This window comes from Stenella coeruleoalba, assembly GCF_951394435.1.
Source record: "Stenella coeruleoalba genome assembly, contig: scaffold_68, whole genome shotgun sequence".
Taxonomy (NCBI): domain Eukaryota; kingdom Metazoa; phylum Chordata; class Mammalia; order Artiodactyla; family Delphinidae; genus Stenella; species Stenella coeruleoalba.
In genome coordinates, this window is record NW_027645870.1 from 1,405,713 (window position 1) to 1,427,490 (window position 21,778).

General features: G+C 43.7%; 1 long non-coding RNA gene across 2 annotated transcripts in view; it reads left to right on the top strand.

Annotated features, from left to right (window-relative positions):
• LOC307181500 overlaps positions 1-21,778 on the top strand; it is a 429,076-nt gene that overhangs the window by 360,355 nt on the left and 46,943 nt on the right. Inside the window, exon 3 of one of the 2 annotated variants that reach the window (XR_013826924.1) lies at positions 21,318-21,358. The exons of the other annotated variant lie outside the window; for it this stretch is intronic. This is a non-coding gene — a long non-coding RNA (uncharacterized lncRNA). Of the gene's footprint in view, positions 1-21,317; positions 21,359-21,778 lie in introns of those variants that run through there. 2 annotated transcript variants of the gene reach the window in all.

Genomic DNA, 21,778 nt, shown 5'->3' on the forward strand with positions numbered 1-21,778 from the left:
CGGCACGGCACGCTGAGCCTTTGGTTAAGTCCTCTTCCTGGTGGGAAATGAGAGTTAAATTTGCCCGTCCAGACACCTCCAGCTAGTCTCTCATTGGTTCTCGCTATTCCTGTTCATCTTCCGCAGAAATTGCAAACTGGGCCAAACAGGAGGTTAAAGGGACTGACTCTCCAAGTCGGGAGAGTGTTAGTAAAGCGTCTGGAATGTTGCACCCGAGTACCAGGGTATGAAAACTGAGACATATTTGAACACATCTCCCGATCACATGGTTGATCATACTCTAGGTTCCACATGCATGTATTAGCTGAAGGAAGAATACCTTAAACCTGGGTAGTTGAAACCCGTGGAATGGGTACCATGCAATATGACTTAAAAGGGTCTTCATTTGTTCACTGAACCTCTCCAATCCTATCACTGCTGCGTTTATGCCCCTGTACACACGCTTGATTCTCTTTTGGAGACATAGCAATCCATAGGTTTTAAGATACTTACTAGTCAGGTACATTCTTAGGCGTTTAATATGGGGTGTTGAGTCCATTTCATTGAGCAAGGAGTAGCTCTTGTCTATTTCATATTTGGCTTAAGGAACTTTATCTGTGCTCATTTCAATCTCTGGTTTCATGCAGCACCCCAACTCACCTTTCCCCTTAAGCAAGCATAAGTTGGTTTTCTAAATTTGAGACCCTGTTCTGTTTTGGAATTCAGTTCCTGTGTAGCCAAGTTTACATTCCGTGTATTAGTGATATCTTATGATGTTTCTTTTTCTGTGTGACTTATTTCAGTTAGAATCATCGTACCTGAATCCACTCATTATGCTGCTACGGGCCTGATGACATAGATTTCATTGCTGAGTGATACTGCATTGTACGTAAGTACCACAAGTTCTTTATCCATTTTTCACTTTCTGTGATATTGAACTTGTACGGTAAACGAGGTTCTTGTAAACAGAGGCGTCCCAAACTTTGGGGTGGCTGTGTCTTTTTGATTTTAATTTCCCTAAGCTATAGGACCATAAGTGGAAGTGCCCTAGCCTCTGTTGCTTTGTTTTTTAGTTGTTTCAGGAAACACCATACACTTCTCCCCAGTGTCTGTTGGCAATTTACATCCCGCCCATCAGCATAACAAGGCTCCCAGTTCTCCATGGCCTGTCCTGCCTTTCTGGATTTTACACTTTTTTCAGATGGCCCTTTTGACCGGGGGGAAGTGAGACTTCATTGTAGTGCAGATTTCCTTTGCAAGTTTCCTTGGTTGGCCAAAAAGGGCGTATGCGTTTTTTCCTGAATATATTCAGGAAAAAACGCATACGCCCTTTTTGGCCAAGTGCATCATTGTGGACGTTCTGCCTCTTTTCCTATGCTTTCAATGCAATTCCAGTCTACCTCCTGAAATCGGTTTCCTGCAATTCTGCCCCGCGTTCAAGTCCTCTTGGCAGCCTTACTTCAGTCTATTTTTGGACGATAGCTGTCATTTATAACTCTGCAGGTTTGTGAATTACAGTGCCCCTGAGCTCATTTCTTCAACTCGCTTTCTTGTGACCTGGCCGCAACACCGCAGGATGGCTTCAGGCCCTAATCTGGTTCCAGCACGGCACGCTGAGCCTTTGGTTAATTCCTCTTCCTGGTGGGAAATGGGAGTTAAATTTGCCCGTCCAGACACCTCCAGCTAGTCTCTCATTGGTTCTCGCTATTCCTGTTCATCTTCCGCAGAAATTGCAAACTGGGCCAAACAGGAGGTTAAAGGGACTGACTCTCCAAGTTGGGAGAGTGTTAGTAAAGCGTCTGGAATGTTGCAACCGAGTACCAGGGTACGAAAACTGAGACATATTTGAACACGTCTCCCGATCACATGGTTGATCATACTCTGGGTTCCACATGCATGTTTTAGCTGAAGGAAGACTACCTTAAACCTGGGTAGTTGAAACCCGTGGAATGGGTACCATGCAATATGACTTCAAAGGGTCTTCATTTGCTCACCGAACCTCTCCAATCCTATCACTGCTGCGTTTATGCCCCTGTACACACGCTTGATTCTCTTTTGGAGACATAGCAATCCATAGGTTTTAAGATACTTACTAGTCAGGTACATTCTTAGGCGTTTAATATGCGGTGTTGAGTCCATTTCGTTGAGCAAGGAGTAGCTCTTGTCTATTCCATATTTGGCTTAAGGATCTTTATCTGTGCTCATTTCAATCTCTGGTTTTATGCACCACCCGAACTCACCTTTCCCCTTAAGCAAGCATAAGTTGGTTTTCTAAATTTGAGACCCTGTTCTGTTTTGGAATTCAGTTCCTGTGTAGCCAAGTTTACATTCCGTGTATTAGTGATATCTTATGATGTTTCTTTTTCTGTGTGACTTATTTCAGTTAGAATCATCGTACCTGAATCCACTCATTATGCTGCTACGGGCCTGATGACATAGATTTCATTGCTGAGTGATACTGCATTGTACGTAAGTACCACAAGTTCTTTATCCATTTTTCACTTTCTGTGATATTGAACTTGTATGGTAAACGAGGTTCTTGTAAACAGAGGCGTCCCAAACTTTGGGGTGGCTGTGTCTTTTTGATTTTAATTTCCCTAAGCTATAGGACCATAAGTGGAAGTGCCCTAGGCTCTGTTGCTTTGTTTTTTAGATGTTTCAGGAAACACCATACACTTCTCCCGAGTGTCTGTTGGCAATTTACATCCTGCCCATCAGCATAACAAGGCTCCCTGTTCTCCATGGCCTCTCCTGCCTTTCTGGATTTTACACTTTTTTCAGATGGCCCTTTTGACCGGGGGGAAGTGAGACTTCATTGTAGTGCAGATTTCCTTTGCAAGCTTGCTTGGTTGGCCAAAAAGGGCGTATGCGTTTTTCCCTGAATATATTCAGGAAAAAACGCATACGCCCTTTTTGGCCAAGTGCATCATTGTGGATGTTCTGCCTCTTTTCCTATGCTTTCAATGCAATTCCAGTCTACCTCCTGAAATCGGTTTCCTGCAATTCTGCCCCGCTTTCAAGTCCTCTTGGCAGCCTTACTTCAGTCTATTTTTGGACGATAGCTGTCATTTATAACTCTGCAGGTTTGTGAATTACAGTGTCCCTGAGCTCCTTTCTTCCACTCGCTTTCTTGTGACCTGGCCGCAACACCGCAGGATGGCTTCAGGCCCTAATCTGGTTCCGGCACGGCACGCTGAGCCTTTGGTTAATTCCTCTTCCTGTTGGGAAATGAGAGTTAAATTTGCCCATCCAGACACCTCCAGCTAGTCTCTCATTGGTTCTCCCTATTCCTGTTCATCTTCCGCAGAAATTCCAAACTGGGCCAAACAGGAGGTTAAAGGGACTGACTCTCCAAGTCGGGAGAGTGTTAGTAAAGCGTCTGGAATGTTGCACCCGAGTACCAGGGTACGAAAACTGAGACATATTTGAACATGTCTCCCGATCACACGGTTGATCATACTCTGGGTTCCACATGCATGTTTTAGCTGAAGGAAGAATACCTTAAACCTGGAGAGTTGAGACCCGTGTAATGGGTACCATGCAATATGACTTCAAAGGGTCTTCTTTTGTTCACCGAACCTCTCCAATCCTATCACTGCTGCGTTTATGCCCCTGTACACAGGCTTGATTCTCTTTTGGAGACATAGCAATCCATAGGTTTTAAGATACTTACTAGTCAGGTACATTCTTAGGCGTTTAATATGGGGTGTTGAGTCCATTTCGTTGAGCAAGGAGTAGCTCTTGTCTATTCCATATTTGGCTTAAGGAACTTTATCTGTGCTCATTTCAATCTCTGGTTTTATGCAGCACCCCAACTCACCTTTCCCCTTAAGGAAGCATAAGTTGGTTTTCTAAATTTGAGACCCTGTTCTGTTCTGTAATTCATTTCCTGTGTAGCCAAGTTTACATTCCGTGTATTAATGATATCGTATGATGTTTCTTTTCTGTGTGACTTATTTCAGTTAGAATCATCATACCTGAATCCACTCATTGTGCTCCTAAGGGCCTGATGACATAGATTTCATTGCTGAGTGATATTGCTTTGTAAGTAAATACCACAATTTCTTTATCCATTTTTCACTTTCTGCGATGTTGAACTTGTACTGTAAACGAGGTTCCTGTAAACAGAGCCGTTCCATACTTTGGGGTGGCTGTGTCTTTTTGATTTTCATTTCCCTAATCTATAGGACCATAAGTGGAAGTGCCCTAGGCTATGTTGCTTAGTTTTTTAGATGTTTCAGGAAACACCATACACTTCTCCCGAGTGTCTGTTGGCAATTTACATCCCGCCCATCAGCATAACAAGGCTCCCAGTTCTCCATGGCCTGTCCTGCCTTTCTGGATTTTACACTTTTTTCAGATTGCCCTTTTGACCGGGGGAAAGTGAGACTTCATTGTAGTGCAGATTTCCTTTGCAAGCTTGCTTGTTTGGCCAAAAAGGGCGTATGCGTTTTTTCCTGAATATATTCAGGAAAAAACGCATACGCCCTTTTAGGCCAAGTGCATCATTGTGGACGTTCTGCCTCTTTTCCTATGCTTTCAATACAATTCCAGTCTACCTCCTGAAATCTGTTTCCTGCAATTCTTCCCCGCTTTCAAGTCCTCTTGGCAGCCTTACTTCAGTCTATTTTTGGACGATAGCTGTCATTTATAACTCTGCAGGTTTGTGAATTACAGTGCCCCTGAGCTCCTTTCTTCAACTCGCTTTCTTGTGAGCTGGCCGCAACACCGCAGGATGGCTTCAGGCCCTAATCTGGTCCCAGCACGGCACGCTGAGCCTTTCGTTAATTCATCTTCCTGGTGGGAAATGAGAGTTAAATTTGCCCGTCCAGACACCTCCAGCTAGTCTCTCATTGGTTCTCCCTATTCCTGTTCATCTTCCGCAGAAATTCCAAACTGGGCCAAACAGGAGGTTAAAGACGCTGACTCTCCAAGTGGGGAGAGTGTTAGTAAAGCGTCTGGAATGTTGCACCCGAGTACCAGGGTACGAAAACTGAGACATATTTGAACACGTCTCCCGATCACATGGTTGATCATACTCTAGGTTCCACATGCATGTTTTAGCTGAAGGAAGAATACCTTAAACCTGGGTTATTGAAACCCGTAGAATGAGTATCATGCAATATGACTTCAAAGGGTCTTCATTTGCTCACCGAACCTCTCCAATCCTATCACTGCTGCGTTTATGCCCCTGTACACATGCTTGATTGTCTTTCAGAGACATAGCAATCCATAGGTTTTAAGATACTTACTAGTCAGGTACATTCTTAGGCGTTTAATATGGGGTGTTGAGTCCATTTCGTTGAGCAAGGAGTAGCTCTTGTGTATTCCATATTTGGCTTAAGGAACTTTATCTGTGCTCATTTCAATCTCTGGTTTTATACAGCACCCCAACTCACCTTTACCCTTAAGCAAGCATAAATTGGTTTTCTAAATTTGAGACCCTGTTCTGTTCTGTAATTCAGTTCCTGTGTAGCCAAGTTTACATTCCGTGTATTACTGATATCTTATGATGTTTCTTTTTCTGTGTGACTTATTTCAGTTAGAATCATCATACCTGAATCCACTCATTATGCTGCTAAGGGCCTGATGACATAGATTTCATTGCTGAGTGATATTGCTTTGTAAGTAAATACCACAACTTCTTTATCCATTTTTCACTTTCTGCGATGTTGAACTTGTACTGTAAACGAGGTTCTTGTAAACAGAGGCGTCCCAAACTTTGGGGCAGCTGTGTCTTTTTGATTTTAAATTCCCTGAGCTATAGGACCATAAGTGGAAGTGCCCTAGGCTCTGTTGCTTTGTTTTTTAGATGTTTCAGGAAACACCATACACTTCTCCCCAGTGTCTGTTGGCAATTTACATCCTGCTCATCAGCATAACAAGGCTCCCAGTTCTCCATGGCCTGTCCTGCCTTTCTGGATTTTACACTTTATTCAGATGGCCCTTTTGACCGGGGGGAAGTGAGACTTCATTGTAGTGCAGATTTCCTTTGCAAGTTTGCTTGGTTGGCCAAAAAGTGCGTATGCGTTTTTTCTGAATATATTCAGGAAAAAACGCATACGCCGTTTTTGGCCAAGTGCATCATTGTGGACGTTCTGCCTCTTTTCCTATGCTTTCAATGCAATTCCAGTCTACCTCCTGAAATCGGTTTCCTGCAATTCTGCCCCGCTTTCAAGTCCTCTTGGCAGCCTTACTTCAGTATATTTTTGGACGATAGCTGTCATTTATAACTCTGCAGGTTTGTGAATTACAGTTCCCCTGAGCTCCTTTCTTCAATTCGCTTTCTTTTGAGCTGGCCGGAACACCGCAAGATGGCTTCAGGCCCTAATATGGTTCCGGCACGGCACGCTGAGCCTTTGGTTAATTCCTCTTCATGGTGGGAAATGAGAGTTAAATTTGCCCGTCCAGACACCTCCAGCTAGTCTCTCATTGGTTCTCGCTATTCCTGTTCATCTTCCGCAGAAATTGCAAACTGGGCCAAACAGGAGGTTAAAGGGACTGACTCTCCAAGTGGGGAGAGTGTTAGTAAAGCGTCTGGAATGTTGCACCCGAGTACCAGCGTACGAAAACTGAGACATATTTGAACACGTCTCCCGATCACATGGTTGATCATACTCTAGGTTCCACATGCATGTTTTAGCTGAAGGAAGAATACCTTAAACCTGGGTAGTTGAAACCCGTGGAATGGGTACCATGCAATATGACTTCAAAGGGTCTTCATTTGCTCACCGAACCTCTCCAATCCTATCACTGCTGCGTTTATGCCTCTGTACACACGCTTGATTCTCTTTCGGAGACATAGCAATCCATAGGTTTTAAGATACTTACTAGTCAGGTACATTCTTAGGCGTTTTATATGGGGTGTTGAGTCCATTTCGTTGAGCAAGGAGTAGCTCTTGTCTATTCCATATTTGGCTTAAGGAACTTTATCTGTGCTTATTTCAATCTCTGGATTTATGCAGCACCCCAACTCACCTTTCCCCTTAAGCAAGCATAAGTTGGTTTTCTAAATTTGAGACCCTGTTCTGTTTTGGAATTCAGTTCCTGTGTAGCCATGTTTACATTCCGTGTATTAGTGATATCTTATGATGTTTCTTTTTCTGTGTGACTTATTTCAGTTAGAATCATCGTACCTGAATCCACTCATTATGCTGCTATGGGCCTGATGACATAGATTTCATTGCTGAGTGATACTGCATTGTACGTAAGTACCACAAGTTCTTTATCCATTTTTCACTTTCTGTGATACTGAACTTGTTCGGTAAACGAGGTTCTTGTAAACAAAGGCATCCCAAATTTTGGGGTGGCTGTGTCTTTTTGATTTTAATTTCCCTAAGCTATAGGACCATAAGTGGAAGTGCCCTAGGCTCTGTTGCTTTGTTTTTTAGATGTTTCAGGAAACACCATACACTTCTCCTGAGTGTCTGTTGTCAATTTACATCCCGCCCATCAGCATAACAAGGCTCCCAGTTCTCCATGGCCTGTCCTGCCTTTCTGGATTTTACACTTTTTTCAGATGTCCCTTTTGACTGGGGGGAAGTGAGACTTCATTGTAGTGCAGATTTCCTTTGCAAGCTTGCTTGGTTGGCCAAAAAGGGCGTATGCGTTTTTTCCTGAATATATTCAGGAAAAAACGCATACGCACTTTTTGGCCAACTGCATCATTGTGGACGTTCTGCCTCTTTTCCTATGCTTTCAATGCAATTCCAGTCTACCTCCTGAAATCGGTTTCCTGCAATTCTGCCCCGCTTTCAAGTCCTCTTGGCAGCCTTCCTTCAGTATATTTTTGGACGATAGCTGTCATTTATAACTCTGCAGGTTTGTGCATTACAGTGCCCCTGAGCTCCTTTCTTCAACTCGCTTTCTTGTGACCTGGCTGCAACACCGCAGGATGGCTTCAGGCCCTAATCTGGTTCCGGCATGACACGCTGAGCTTTTGGTTATATCCTCTACCTGGTGGGAAATGAGAGTTAAATTTGCCCGTCCAGACACCTCCAGCTAGTCTCTCATTGGTTCTCGCTAGTCCTGTTCATCTTCCGCATTAATTGCAAACTGGGCCAAACAGGAGGTTAAAGGCGCTGACTCTCCAAGTGGGGAGAGTGTTAGTAAAGCGTCTGGAATGTTGCACGCGAGTACCAGGGGAGGAAAACTGAGACATATTTGAACACGTCTCCCGTTCACACGGTTGATCATACTCTGGGTTCCACATGCATGTTTTAGCTGAAGGAAGAATACCTTAAACCTGGAGAGTTGAGACCCGTGTAATGGGTACCATGCAATATGACTTCAAAGGGTCTTCTTTTGTTCACCGAACCTCTCCAATCCTATCACTGCTGCGTTTATGCCCCTGTACACAGGCTTGATTCTCTTTTGGAGACATAGCAATCCATAGGTTTTAAGATACTTACTAGTCAGGTACATTCTTAGGCGTTTAATATGGGGTGTTGAGTCCATTTCGTTGAGCAAGGAGTAGCTCTTGTCTATTCCATATTTGGCTTAAGGAACTTTATCTGTGCTCATTTCAATCTCTGGTTTTATGCAGCACCCCAACTCACCTTTCCCCTTAAGGAAGCATAAGTTGGTTTTCTAAATTTGAGACCCTGTTCTGTTCTGTAATTCATTTCCTGTGTAGCCAAGTTTACATTCCGTGTATAATGATATCGTATGATGTTTCTTTTCTGTGTGACTTATTTCAGTTAGAATCATCATACCTGAATCCACTCATTGTGCTCCTAAGGGCCTGATGACATAGATTTCATTGCTGAGTGATATTGCTTTGTAAGTAAATACCACAACTTCTTTATCCATTTTTCACTTTCTGCGATGTTGAACTTGTACTGTAAACGAGGTTCTTGTATACAGAGCCATTCCATACTTTGGGGTGGCTGTGTCTTTTTGATTTTCATTTCCCTAAGCTATAGGACCATAAGTGGAAGTGCCCTAGGCTCTGTTGCTTTGTTTTTTAGATGTTTCAGGAAACACCATACACTTCTCCCGAGTGTCTGTTGGCAATTTACATCCCGCCCATCAGCATAACAAGGCTCCCAGTTCTCCATGGCCTGTCCTGCCTTTCTGGATTTTACACTTTTTTCAGATGGCCCTTTTGACCGGGGGGGAAGTGAGACTTCATTGTAGTGCAGATTTCCTTTGCAAGCTTGCTTGGTTGGCCAAAAAGGGCGTATGCGTTTTTTCCTGAATATATTCAGGAAAAAAACGCATACGCCCTTTTTGGCCAAGTGCATCATTGTGGACGTTCTGCCTCTTTTCCTATGCTTTCAATGCAATTCCAGTCTACCTCCTGAAATCAGTTTCCTGCAATTCTGCCCCGCTTTCAAGTCCTCTTGGCAGCCTTACTTCAGTATATTTTTGGACGATAGCTGTCATTTATAACTCTGCAGGTTTGTGAATTACAGTGTCCCTGAGCTCCTTTCTTCAACTCGCTTTCTTGTGAGCTGGCCGCAACACCGCAGGATGGCTTCAGGCCCTAATCTGGTTCCGGCACGGCACGCTGAGCCTTTGGTTATTTCCTCTTCCTAGTGGGAATTGAGAGTTAAATTTGCCCGTCCAGACACCTCCAGCTAGTCTCTCATTGGTTCTCCCTATTCCTGTTCATCTTCCGCAGAAATTGCAAACTGGGCCAAACAGGAGGTTAAAGGCGCTGACACTCCAAGTCGGGAGAGTGTTAATAAAGCATCTTGAATGTTGCACCCGAGTACCAGGGGAGGAAAACTGAGACATATTTGAACACGTCTTCCGTTCACACGGTTGATCATACTCTGGGTTCCACATGCATGTTTTAGCTGAAGGAAGAATACCTTAAACCTGGGTAGTTGAAACCCGTGGAATGGGTACCATGCAATATGACTTCAAAGGGTCTTCATTTGCTCACCGAACCTCTCCAATCCTATCACTGCTGCGTTTATGCCCCTCTACACAAGCTTGATTCACTTTTGGAGAAATAGCAATCCGTAGGTTTTAAGATACTTACTAGTCAGGTACATTCTTAGGCTTCTAATATGCGGTGTTGAGTCCATTTCGTTGAGCAAGGAGTAGCTCTTGTCTATTCCATATTTGGCTTAAGGAACTTTATCTGTGCTCATTTCAATCTTTGGTTTTATGCAGCACCCCAACTCTCTTTTACCCTTAAGGAAGCAAAAGTTGGTTTTCTAAATTTGAGACCCTGTTCTGTTCTGTAATTCAGTTCCTCTGTAGCCAAGTTTACATTCCGTGTATTACTGATATCTTATGATGTTTCTTTTTCTGTGTGACTTATTTCAGTTAGAATCATCATACCTGAATCCACTCATTGTGCTGCTAAGGTCCTGATGACATAGATGTCATTGCTGAGTGATACTGCATTGTACGTAAGTACCACATATTCTTTATCCATTTTTCACTTTCTGTGATACTGAACTTGTACGGTAAACGAGGTTCTTGTAAACAGAGGCGTCCCAAACTTTGAGGTGGCTGTGTCTTTTTGATTTTAATTTCCCTAAGCTATAGGACCATAAGTGGAAGTGCCCTCTGCTCTGTTGCTTTGTTTTTTAGATGTTTCAGGAAACACCATACACTTCTCCCGAGTGTCTGTTGGCAATTTACATCCCGCCCGTCAGCAAAACAAGGCTCCCAGTTCTCCATGGCCTGTCCTGCCTTTCTGGATTTTACACTTTTTTCAGATGGCCCTTTTGACCGGGGGGAAGTGAGACTTCATTGTAGTGCAGATTTCCTTTGCAAGCTTGCTTGGTTGGCCAGAAAGGGCGTATGCGTTTTTTCCTGAATATATTCAGGAAAAAACGCATACGCCCTTTTTGGCCAAGTGCATCATTGTGGACGTTCTGCCTCTTTTCCTATGCTTTCAATGCAATTCCAGTCTACCTCCTGAAATCGGTTTCCTGCAATTCTGCCCCGCTTTCAAGTCCTCTTGGCAGCCTTACTTCAGTCTATTTTTGGACGATAGCTGTCATTTATAACTCTGCAGGTTTGTGAATTACAGTGCCCCTGAGCTCCTTTCTTCAACTCGCTTTCTTGTGAGCTGGCCGCAACACCGCAGGATGGCTTCAGGCCCTAATCTGGTTCCGGCACGGCACGCTGAGCCTTTGGTTATTTCCTCTTCCTGGTGGGAAATGAGAGTGAAATTTGCCCGTCCAGACACCTCCAGCTAGTCTCTCATTGGTTCTCGCTATTCCTGTTCATCTTCCGCAGAAATTGCAAACTGGGCCAAACAGGAGGTTAAAGGGACTGACTCTCCAAGTCGGGAGAGTGTTAGTAAAGCGTCTGGAATGTTGCACCCGAGTACCAGGGTACGAAAACTGAGACATATTTGAACACGTCTCCCGATCACATGGTTGATCATGCTCTAGGTTCCACACGCATGTTTTAGCTGAAGGAAGAATACCTTAAACCTGGGTAGTTGAAACCCGTGGAATGGGTACCATGCAATATGACTTCAAAGGGTCTTCATTTGCTCACCGAACCTCTCCAATCCTATCACTGCTGCGTTTATGCCCCTGTACACACGTTTGATTCTCTTTCGGAGACATAGCAATCCATAGGTTTTAAGGTACTTACTAGTCAGGTACATTCTTAGGCGTTTAATATGCGGTGTTGTGTCCATTTCGTTGAGCAAGGAGTACCTCTAGTCTATTCCATATTTGGCTTAAGGAACTTTATCTGTGCTCATTTCAATCTCTGGTTTTATGCAGCACCCCAACTCACCTTTCCCCTTAAGCAAGCATAAGTTGGTTTTTTAAATTTGAGACCCTGTTCTGTTCTGTAATTCAGTTCTTGTTTAGCCAAGTTTACATTCCGTGTATTACTGATAACTTATGATGTTTCTATTTCTGTGTGACTTATTTCAGTTAGAATCATCATACCTGAATCCACTCATTGTGCTGCTAAGGGCCTGATGACATAGATTTCATTGCTGAGTGATATTGCTTTGTAAGTAAATACCACAATTTCTTTATCCATTTTGCACTTTCTGCGATGTTGAACTTGTACTGTAAACGAGGTTCTTGTAAACAGAGGCATCCCAAACCTTGGGGTGGCTGTGTCTTTTTAATTTTAATTTCCCTAAGCTATAGGACCATAAGTTGAAGTGCCCTAGGCTCTGTTGCTTTGTTTTTTAGATGTTTCAGGAAACACCATACACTTCTCCGGAGTGTCTGTTGGCAATTTACATCCCGCCCATCAGCATAACAAGGCTCCCAGTTCTCCATGGCCTGTCCTGCCTTTCTGGATTTTACACTTTTTTCAGATGGCCCTTTTGACCGGGGGGAAGTGAGACTTCATTGTAGTGCAGATTTCCTTTGCAAGCTCGCTTGGTTGGCCAAAAAGGGCGTATGCGTTTTTTCCTGAATATAGTCAGGAAAAAACGCATACGCCCTTTTTGGCCAAGTGCATCATTGTGGACGTTCTGCCTCTTTTCCTATGCTTTCAATGCAATTCCAGTCTACCTCCTGAAATCGGTTTCCTGCAATTCTGCCCTGCTTTCAAGTCCTGTTGGCAGCCTTACTTCAGTATATTTTTGGACGATAGCTGTCATTTATAACTCTGCAGGTTTGTGAATTACAGTGCCCCTGAGCTCCTTTCTTCAACTCGCTTTCTTTTGAGCTGGCCGCAACACCGCAGGATGGCTTCAGGCCCTAATCTGGTTCCGGCAGGGCACGCTGAGCCTTTGGTTATTTCCTCTTCCTGGTGGGAAATGAGAGTTAAATTTGCCCGTCCAGACACCTCCAGCTAGTCTCTCATTGGTTCTCCCTATTCCTGTTCATCTTCCGCAGAAATTGCAAACTGGGCCAAACAGGAGGTTAAAGGCGCTGACTCTCCAAGTGGGGAGAGTGTTAGTAAAGCGTCTGGAATGTTGCACCCGAGTACCAGGGGAGGAAAACTGAGACATATTTGAACACATCTCCCGTTCACACGGTTGATCATACTCTGGGTTCCACATGCATGTTTTAGCTGAAGGAAGAATACCTTAAAGCTGGAGAGTTAAGACCTTTGGAATGGGTACCATGCAATATGACTTCAAAGGGTCTTCATTTGCTCACCGAACCTCTCCAATCCTATCACTGCTGCGTTTATGCCCCTGTACACATGCTTGATTCTCTTTCGGAGACATAGCAATCCATAGGTTTTAAGATACTTACTAGTCAGGTACATTCTTAGGCGTTTAATATGGGGTGTTGAATCCATTTCGTTGAGCAAGGAGTAGCTCTTGTCTATTCCATATTTGGCTTAAGGAACTTTATCTGTGCTCATTTCAATCTCTGGTTTTATGCAGCACCCCAACTCACCTTTACCCTTAAGCAAGCATAAGTTGGTTTTCTAAATTTGAGACCCTGTTCTGTTCTGTAATTCAGTTCCTGTGTAGCCAAACTTACATTCCGTGTATTAGTGATATCTTATGATGTTTCTTTTTCTGTGTGACTTATTTCAGTTAGAATCATCATACCTGAATCCACTCATTGTGCTGCTAAGGTCCTGATGACATAGATTTCATTGCTGAGTGATATTGCTTTGTAAGTAAATACCACAACTTCTTTATCCATTTTTCACTTTCTGCGATGTTGAACTTGTACTGTAAACGAGGTTCTTGTAAATAGAGCCGTTCCATACTTTGGGGTGGCTGTGTCTTTTTGATTTTAATTTCCCTAAGCTATAGGACCATAAGTGGAAGTGCCCTAGGCTCTGTTGCTTATTTTTTTAGATGTTTCAGGAAACACCATACACTTCTCCCGAGTGTCTGTTGGCAATTTACATCCCGCCCATCAGCATAACAAGGCTCCCAGATCTCCATGGCCTGTCCTGCCTTTCTGGATTTTACACTTTTTTCAGATGGCCCTTTTGACCGGGGGGAAGTGAGACTTCATTGTAGTGCAGATTTCCTTTGCAAGCTTGCTTGGTTGGCAAAAAAAGGCGTATGCGTTTTTTCCTTAATATATTCAGGAAAAAACGCATACTCCCTTTTTGGCCAAGTGCATCATTGTGGACGTTCTGCCTCTTTTCCTATGCTTTCAATGCAATTCCAGTCTACCTCCTGAAATCGGTTTCCTGCAACTCTGCCCCGCTTTCAAGTCCTCTTGGCAGCCTTACTTCAGTATATTTTTGGACGATAGCTGTCATTTATAACTCTGAAGGTTTGTGAATTACAGTGCCCCTGAGCTCCTTTCTTCAACTCGCTTTCTTGTGACCTGGCCGCAACACCGCAGGATGGCTTCAGGCCCTAATCTGGTTCAGGCATGGCACGCTGAGCCTTTGGTAATTTCCTCTTCCTGGTGGGAAATGAGAGTTAAATTTGCCCGTCCAGACACCTCCAGCTAGTCTCTCATTGGTTCTCCCTATTCCTGTGCATCTTCCGCAGAAGTTACAAACTGGGCCAAACAGGAGGTTAAAGGCGCTGACTCTCCTAGTGGGGAGAGTGTTAGTAAAGCGTCTGGAATGTTGCACCCGAGTACCAGGGGAGGAAAACTGAGACATATTTGAACACGTCTCCCGTTCACACGGTTGATCATACTCTGGGTTCCACATGCATGTTTTAGCTGAAGGAAGAATACCTTAAACCTGGAGAGTTGAGACCCGTGGAATGGGTACCATGCAATATGACTTCAAAGGGTCTTCATTTGCTCACCGAACCTCTCCAATCCTATCACTGCTGCGTTTATGCCCCTCTACACACGCTTGATTCACTTTTGGAGACATAGCAATCCATAGGTTTTAAGATACTTACTAGTCAGGTACATTCTTAGGCGTTTAATATGCGGTGTTGAGTCCATTTCGTTGAGCAAGGAGTAGCTCTTGTCTATTCCATAGTTGGCTTAAGGAACTTTATCTGTGCTCATTTCAATCTCTGGTTTTATGCAGCACCCCAACTCACCTTTCCCCTTAAGCAAGCATAAGTTGGTTTTCTAAATTTGAGACCCTGTTCTGTTCTGTAATTCAGTTCCTGTGTAGCCAAGTTTACATTCCGTGTATTACTGACATCTTATGATGTTTCTTTTTCTGTGTGACTTATTTCAGTTTGAATCATCATACCTGAATCCACTCATTGTGCTGCTAAGGGCCTGATGACATAGATTTCATTGCTGAGTGATATTGCTTTGTAAGTAAATACCACAACTTCTTTATCCATTTTTCAATTTCTGCGATGTTGAACTTGTACGGTAAACGAGGTCTTGTAAACAGAGGCGTCCCAAAGTTTGGGGTGGCTGTGTCTTTTTGATTTTAATTTCCCTAAGCTATAGGACCATAAGTGGAAGTGCCCTAGGTTCTGTTGCTTTGTTTTTTAGATGTTTCAGGAAACACCATACACTTCTCCCGAGTGGTTGTTGGCAATTTACATCCCGCCCATCAGCATAACAAGGCTCCCAGTTCTCCATGGCCTGTCCTGCCTTTCTGGATTTTATACTTTTTTCAGATGGCCCTTTTGACCGGTGGGAAGTGAGACTTCATTGTAGTGCAGATTTCCTTTGCAAGCTTGCTTGGTTGGCCAAAAAGGGCGTATGCGTTTTTTCCTGAATATATTCAGGAAAAAACGCATACGCCCTTTTTGGCCAAGTGCATCATTGTGGACGTTCTGCCTCTTTTCCTATGCTTTCAATGCAATTCCAGTCTACCTCCTGAAATCGGTTTCCTGCAATTCTGCCCCGCTTTCAAGTCGTCTTGGCAGCCTTACTTCAGTCTATTTTTGGACGATAGCTGTCATTTATAACTCTGCAGGTTTGTGAATTACAGTGCCCCTGAGCTCCTTTCTTCAACTCGCTTTCTTGTGACCTGGCCGCAAAACCGCAGGATGGCTTCAGGCCCTAATCTGGTTCCGGCACGGCACGCTGAGCCTTTGGTTATTTCCTCTTCCTGGTGGGAAATGAGAGTTAAATTTGCCCGTCCAGACACCTCCAGCTAGTCTCTCATTGGTTCTCCCTATTCCTGTTCATCTTCCGCAGAAATTGTAAACTGGGCCAAACAGGACGTTAAAGGCGCTGACTCTCCAAGTGGGGAGATTGTTAGTAAAGCGTCTGGAATGTTGCACCCGGGTACCAGGGGAGGAAAACTGAGACATATTTGAACACGTCTCCCGTTCACACGGTTGATCATACTCTGGGTTCCACATGCATGTTTTAGCTTCAGGAAGAATACCTTAAACCTGGAGAGTTGAGACCCGTGGAATGGGTACCATGCAATATGACTTCAAAGGGTCTTCATTTGCTCACCGAACCTCTCCAATCCTATCACTGCTGCATTTATGCCCCTGTACACACGCTTGATTCTCTTTTGCAGACATAGCAATCCATAGGTTTTAAGATACTTACTAGTCAGGTACATTCTTAGGCGTTTAATATGCGGTGTTGAGTCAATTTCGTTGAGCAAGGAGTAGCTCTTGTCTATTCCATATTTGGCTTAAGGAACTTTATCTGTGCTCATTTCAATCTCTGGTTTTATGCAGCACCCCAACTCACCTTTACCCGTAGCAAGCATAAGTTGGTTTTCTAAATTTGAGACACTGTTCTGTTCTGTCATTCAGTTCCTGTGTAGCCAAGTTTACATTCCGTGTATTAGTGATATCTTATGATGTTTCTTTTTCTGTGTGACTTATTTCAGTTAGAATCATCATACCTGAATCCACTCATTGTGCTGTTAAGGGCCTGATGACATAGATTTCATTGCTGAGTGATATTGCTTTGTAAGTAAATACCACAACTTCTTTATCCATTTTTCACTTTCTGCGATGTTGAACTTGTACTGTAAACGAGGTTCTTGTAAACAGAGGCGTCCCAAAGTTTGGGGTGGCTGTGTCTTTTTGATTTTAATTTCCCTAAGCTCTAGGACCATAAGTGGAAGTGCCCTAGGCTCTGTTGCTTTGTTTTTTAGATGTTTCAGGAAACACCATACACTTCTCCCGAGTGTCTGTTGGCAATTTACATCCCGCCCATGAGCATAACAAGGCTCCCAGTTCTCCATGGCCTGTCCTGCCTGTCTGGATTTTACACTTTTTTCAGATGGCCCTTTTGACCGGGGGGAAGTGAGACTTCATTGTAGTGCAGATTTCCTTTGCAAGCTTGCTTGGTTGGCCAAAAAGGGCGTATGCGTTGTTTCCTGAATATATTCAGGAAAAAACTCATACGCCCTTTTTGGCCAAGTGCATCATTGTGGACGTTCTGCCTCTTTTCCTATGCTTTCAATGCAATTCCAGTCTACCTCCTGAAATCGGTTTCCTGCAATTCTGCCCGGCTTTCAAGTCCTCTTGGCAGCCTTACTTCAGTATATTTTTGGACGATAGCTGTCATTTATAACTCTGCAGCTTTGTGAATTACAGTGCCCCTGAGCTCCTTTCTTCAACTCGCTTTCTTGTGAGCTGGCCGCAACACCGCAGGATGGCTTCAGGCCCTAATCTGGTTCCGTCACGGCACGCTGAGCCTTTGGTTATTTCCTCTTCCTGGTGGGAAATGAGAGTTAAATTTGCCCGTCCAGACACCTCCAGCTAGTCTCTCATTGGTTCTCGCTATTCCTGTTCATCTTCCGTAGAAATTGCAAACTGGGCCAAACAGGAGGTTAAAGGGACTGACTCTCCAAGTGGGGAGAGTTTTAGTAAAGCGTCTGTAATGTTGCACCCGAGTACCAGGGGAGGAAAACTGAGACATATTTGAACACGTCTCCCTTTCACACGGTTGATCATACTCTGGGTTCCACATGCATGTTTTAGCTGAAGGAAGAATACCTTAAACCTGGAGATTTGAGACCCGTGGAATGGGTACCATGCAATATGACTTCAAAGGGTCTTCATTTGCTCACCGAACCTCTCCAATCCTATCACTGCTGCTTTTTTGCCCCTGTACACACACTTGATTCTCTTTTGGAGACATAGCAATCCATAGGTTTTAAGATACTTACTAGTCAGGTACATTCTTAGGTGTTTAATATGGGGTGTTGAGTCCATTTCGTTGAGCAAGGAGTAGCTCTTGTCTATTCCATATTTGGCTTAAGGAACTTTATCTGTGCTCATTTCAATCTCTGGTTTTATGCAGCACCCCAACTCACCTTTCCCCTTAAGCAAGCATAAGTTGGTTTTCTAAATTTGAGATCCTGTTCTGTTTTGGAATTCAGTTCCTGTGTAGCCAAGTTTACATTCCGTGTATTAGTGATATCTTATGATGTTTCTTTTTCTGTGTGACTTATTTCAGTTAGAATCATCGTACCTGAATCCACTCATTATGCTGCTACGGGCCTGATGACATAGATTTCATTGCTGAGTGATACTGCATTGTATGTAAGTACCACAAGTTCTTTATCCATTTTTCACTTTCTGTGATATTGAACATGTACGGTAAATAAGGTTCTTGTAAACAGAGGCTTCCCAAACTTTGGGGTGGCTGTGTCTTTTTGATTTTAATTTCCCTAAGCTCTAGGACCATAAGTGGAAGTGCCCTAGGCTGTGTTGCTTTGTTTTTTAGATGTTTCAGGAAACACCATACACTTCTCCCGAGTGTCTGTTGGCAATTTACATCCCGCCCATCAGCATAACAAGGCTCCCAGTTCTCCATGGCCTGTCCTGCCTTTCTGGATTTTACACTTTTTTCAGATGGCCCTTTTGACCGGGGGGAAGTGAGACTTCATTGTAGTGCAGATTTCCTTTGCAAGCTTGCTTGGTTGGCCAAAAAGGGCGTATGCGTTTTTTCCTGAATATATTCAGGAAAAAACGCATACGCCCTTTTTGGCCAAGTGCATCATTGTGGACGTTCTGCCTCTTTTCCTATGCTTTCAATGCAATTCCAGTCTACCTCCTGAAATCGGTTTCCTGCAATTCTGCCCCGCTTTCAAGTCCTCTTGGCAGCCTTACTTCAGTATATTTTTGGACGATAGCTGTCATTTATAACTCTGCAGGTTTGTGAATTACAGTGCCCCTGAACTCCTTTCTTCAACTCTCTTTCTTGTGACATGGCCGCAACACTGCAGGATGGCTTCAGGCGCTACTCTGGTTCCGGCACGGCACGCTGAGCCTTTGGTTAATTCCTCTTCCTGGTGGGAAATTAGAGTTAAATTTTCCCGTCCAGACACCTCCAGCTAGCCTCTCATTGGTTCTCGCTGTTCCTGTTCATCTTCCGCAGAAATTGCAAACTGGGCCAAACAGGAGGTTAAAGGGACTGACTCTCCAAGTCGGGAGAGTGTTAGTAAAGCGTCTGGAATGTTGCACCCGAGTACCAGGGTAGGAAAACTGAGACATATTTGAACACGTCTCCCGATCACATGGTTGATCATACTCTAGGTTCCACATGCATGTTTTAGCTGAAGGAAGAATACCTTAAACCTGGGTAGTTGAAACCCGTGGAATGGGTACCATGCAATATGACTTCAAAGGGTCTTCATTTGCTCACCGAACCGCTCCAATCCTATCACTGCTGCGTTTATGCCCCTGTACACGTGCTTGATTCTCTTTCGGAGACATAGCAATGCATAGGTTTTAAGATACTTACTAGTCAGGTACATTCTTAGGCGTTTAATATGGGGTGTTGAGGCCATTTCGTTGAGCAAGGAGTAGCTCTTGTCTATTCCATATTTGGCTTAAGGAACTTTATCTGTGCTCATTTCAATCTCTGGTTTTATGCAGCACCCCAACTCACCTTTCCCCTTAAACAAGCATAAGTTGCTTTTCTAACTTTGAGACACTCTTCTGTTCTGTAATTCAGTTTCTGTGTAGCCAGGTTTGCATTCCATGTATTACTGATATCTTATGATGTTTCTTTTTCTGTGTGACTTATTTCAGTTAGAATCATCATACCAAATCCACTCATTGTGCTGCTAAGGGCCTGATGACATAGATTTCATTGCTGAGTGATATTGCTTTGTAAGTAAATACCACAACTTCTTTATCCATTTTTCACTTTCTGCGATGTTGAACTTGTACTGTAAACGAGGTTCTTGTAAACAGAGGCGTCCCAAACTTTGGGGTGACTGTGTCTTTTTGATTTTAATTTCCCTAAGCTCTAGGACCATAAGTGGAAGTGCCCTAGGCTCTGTTGCTTTGTTTTTTAGATGTTTCAGGAAACACCATACACTTCTCCCGAGTGTCTGTTGGCAATTTACATCCCGCCCTTCAGCATAACAAGGCTCCCAGTTCTCCATGGCCTGTCCTGCCTTTCTGGATTTTACACTTTTTTCAGATGGCCCTTTTGACCGGGGGGAAGTGAGACTTCATTGTACTGCAGATTCCCTTTGCAAGCTTGCTTGGTTGGCCAAAAAGGGCGTATGCGTTTTTTCCTGAATATATTCAGGAAAAAACGCATACGCCCTTTTTGGCCAAGTGCATCATTGTGGACGTTCTGCCTCTTTTCCTATGCTTTCAATGCAATTCCAGTCTACCTCCTGAAATCGGTTTCCTGCATTTCTGCCCCGCTTTCAAGTCCTCTTGGCAGCCTTACTTCAGTATATTTTTGGACGATAGCTGTCATTTATAACTCTGCAGGATTGTGAATTACAGTGCTCCTGAGCTCCTTTCTTCAACTCGCTTTCTTTTGAGCTGGACGCAACACCGCAGGATGCCTTCAGGCCCTAATCTGGTTCCGGCACGGCATGCTGATTCTTTGGTTAATTCCTCTTCCTGGTGGGAAATGAGAGTTAAATTTGCCCGTCCAGACACCTCCAGCTAGTCTCTCATTGGTTCTCCCTATTCCTGTTCATCTTCCGCAGAAATTGCAAACTGGGCCAAACAGGAGGTTAAAGGCGCTGACTCTCCAAGTGGGGAGAGTGTTAGTAAAGCGTCTGGAATGTTGCACGCTAGTACCAGGGGAGGAAAACTGAGACATATTTGAACACGTCTCCCTTTCACATGGTTGATCATACTCTGGGTTCCACATGCATGTTTTAGCTGAAGGAAGAATACCTTAAACCTAGAGAGTTAAGACCCGTGTAATGGGTACCATGCAATATGACTTCAAAGGGTCTTCATTTGCTCACCGAACCTCTCCAATCCTATCACTGCTGCGTTTATGCCCGTATACACACGCTTGATTCTCTTTTGGAGACATAGCAATCCATAGGTTTTAAGATACTTACTAGTCAGGTACATTCTTAGGCGTTTAATATGGGGTGTTGAGTCCATTTCGTTGAGCAAGGAGTAGCTCTTGTCTATTCCATATTTGGCTTAAGGAACTTTATCTGTGCTCATTTCAATCTCTGGTTTTATGCAGCACCCCAACTCACCTTTCCCCTTAAGCAAGCATAAGTTGGTTTTCTAAATTTGAGACCCTGTTCTGTTTTGGAATTCACTTCCTGTGTAGCCAAGTTTACATTCCGTGTATTAGTGATATCTTATGATGTTTCCTTTTCTGTGTGATTTATTTCAGTTAGAATCATCGTACCTGAATCCACTCATTGTGCTGCCAAGGGCCTGATGACATAGATTTCATTGCTGAGTGATACTGCATTGTACGTAAGTACCATAACTTCTTTATCCATTTTTCACTTTCTGTGATATTGAACTTGTACGGTAAACGAGGTTCTTGTAAACAGAGGCGTCCCAAACTTTGGGGTGGCTGCGTCTTTTTAATTTTAATTTCCCTAAGCTATAGGACCATAAGTGGAAGTGCCCTAGGCTCTGTTGCTTTGTTTTTTAGATGTTTCAGGAAACACCATACACTTCTCCCGAGTGTCTGTTGGCAATTTACATCCCGCCCATCAGCATAACAAGGCTCCCAGTTCTCCATGGCCTGTCCTGCCTTTCTGGATTTTACACTTTTTTCAGATGGCCCTTTTGACCGGGGGGAAGTGAGACTTCATTGTAGTGCAGATTTCCTTTGCAAGCTTG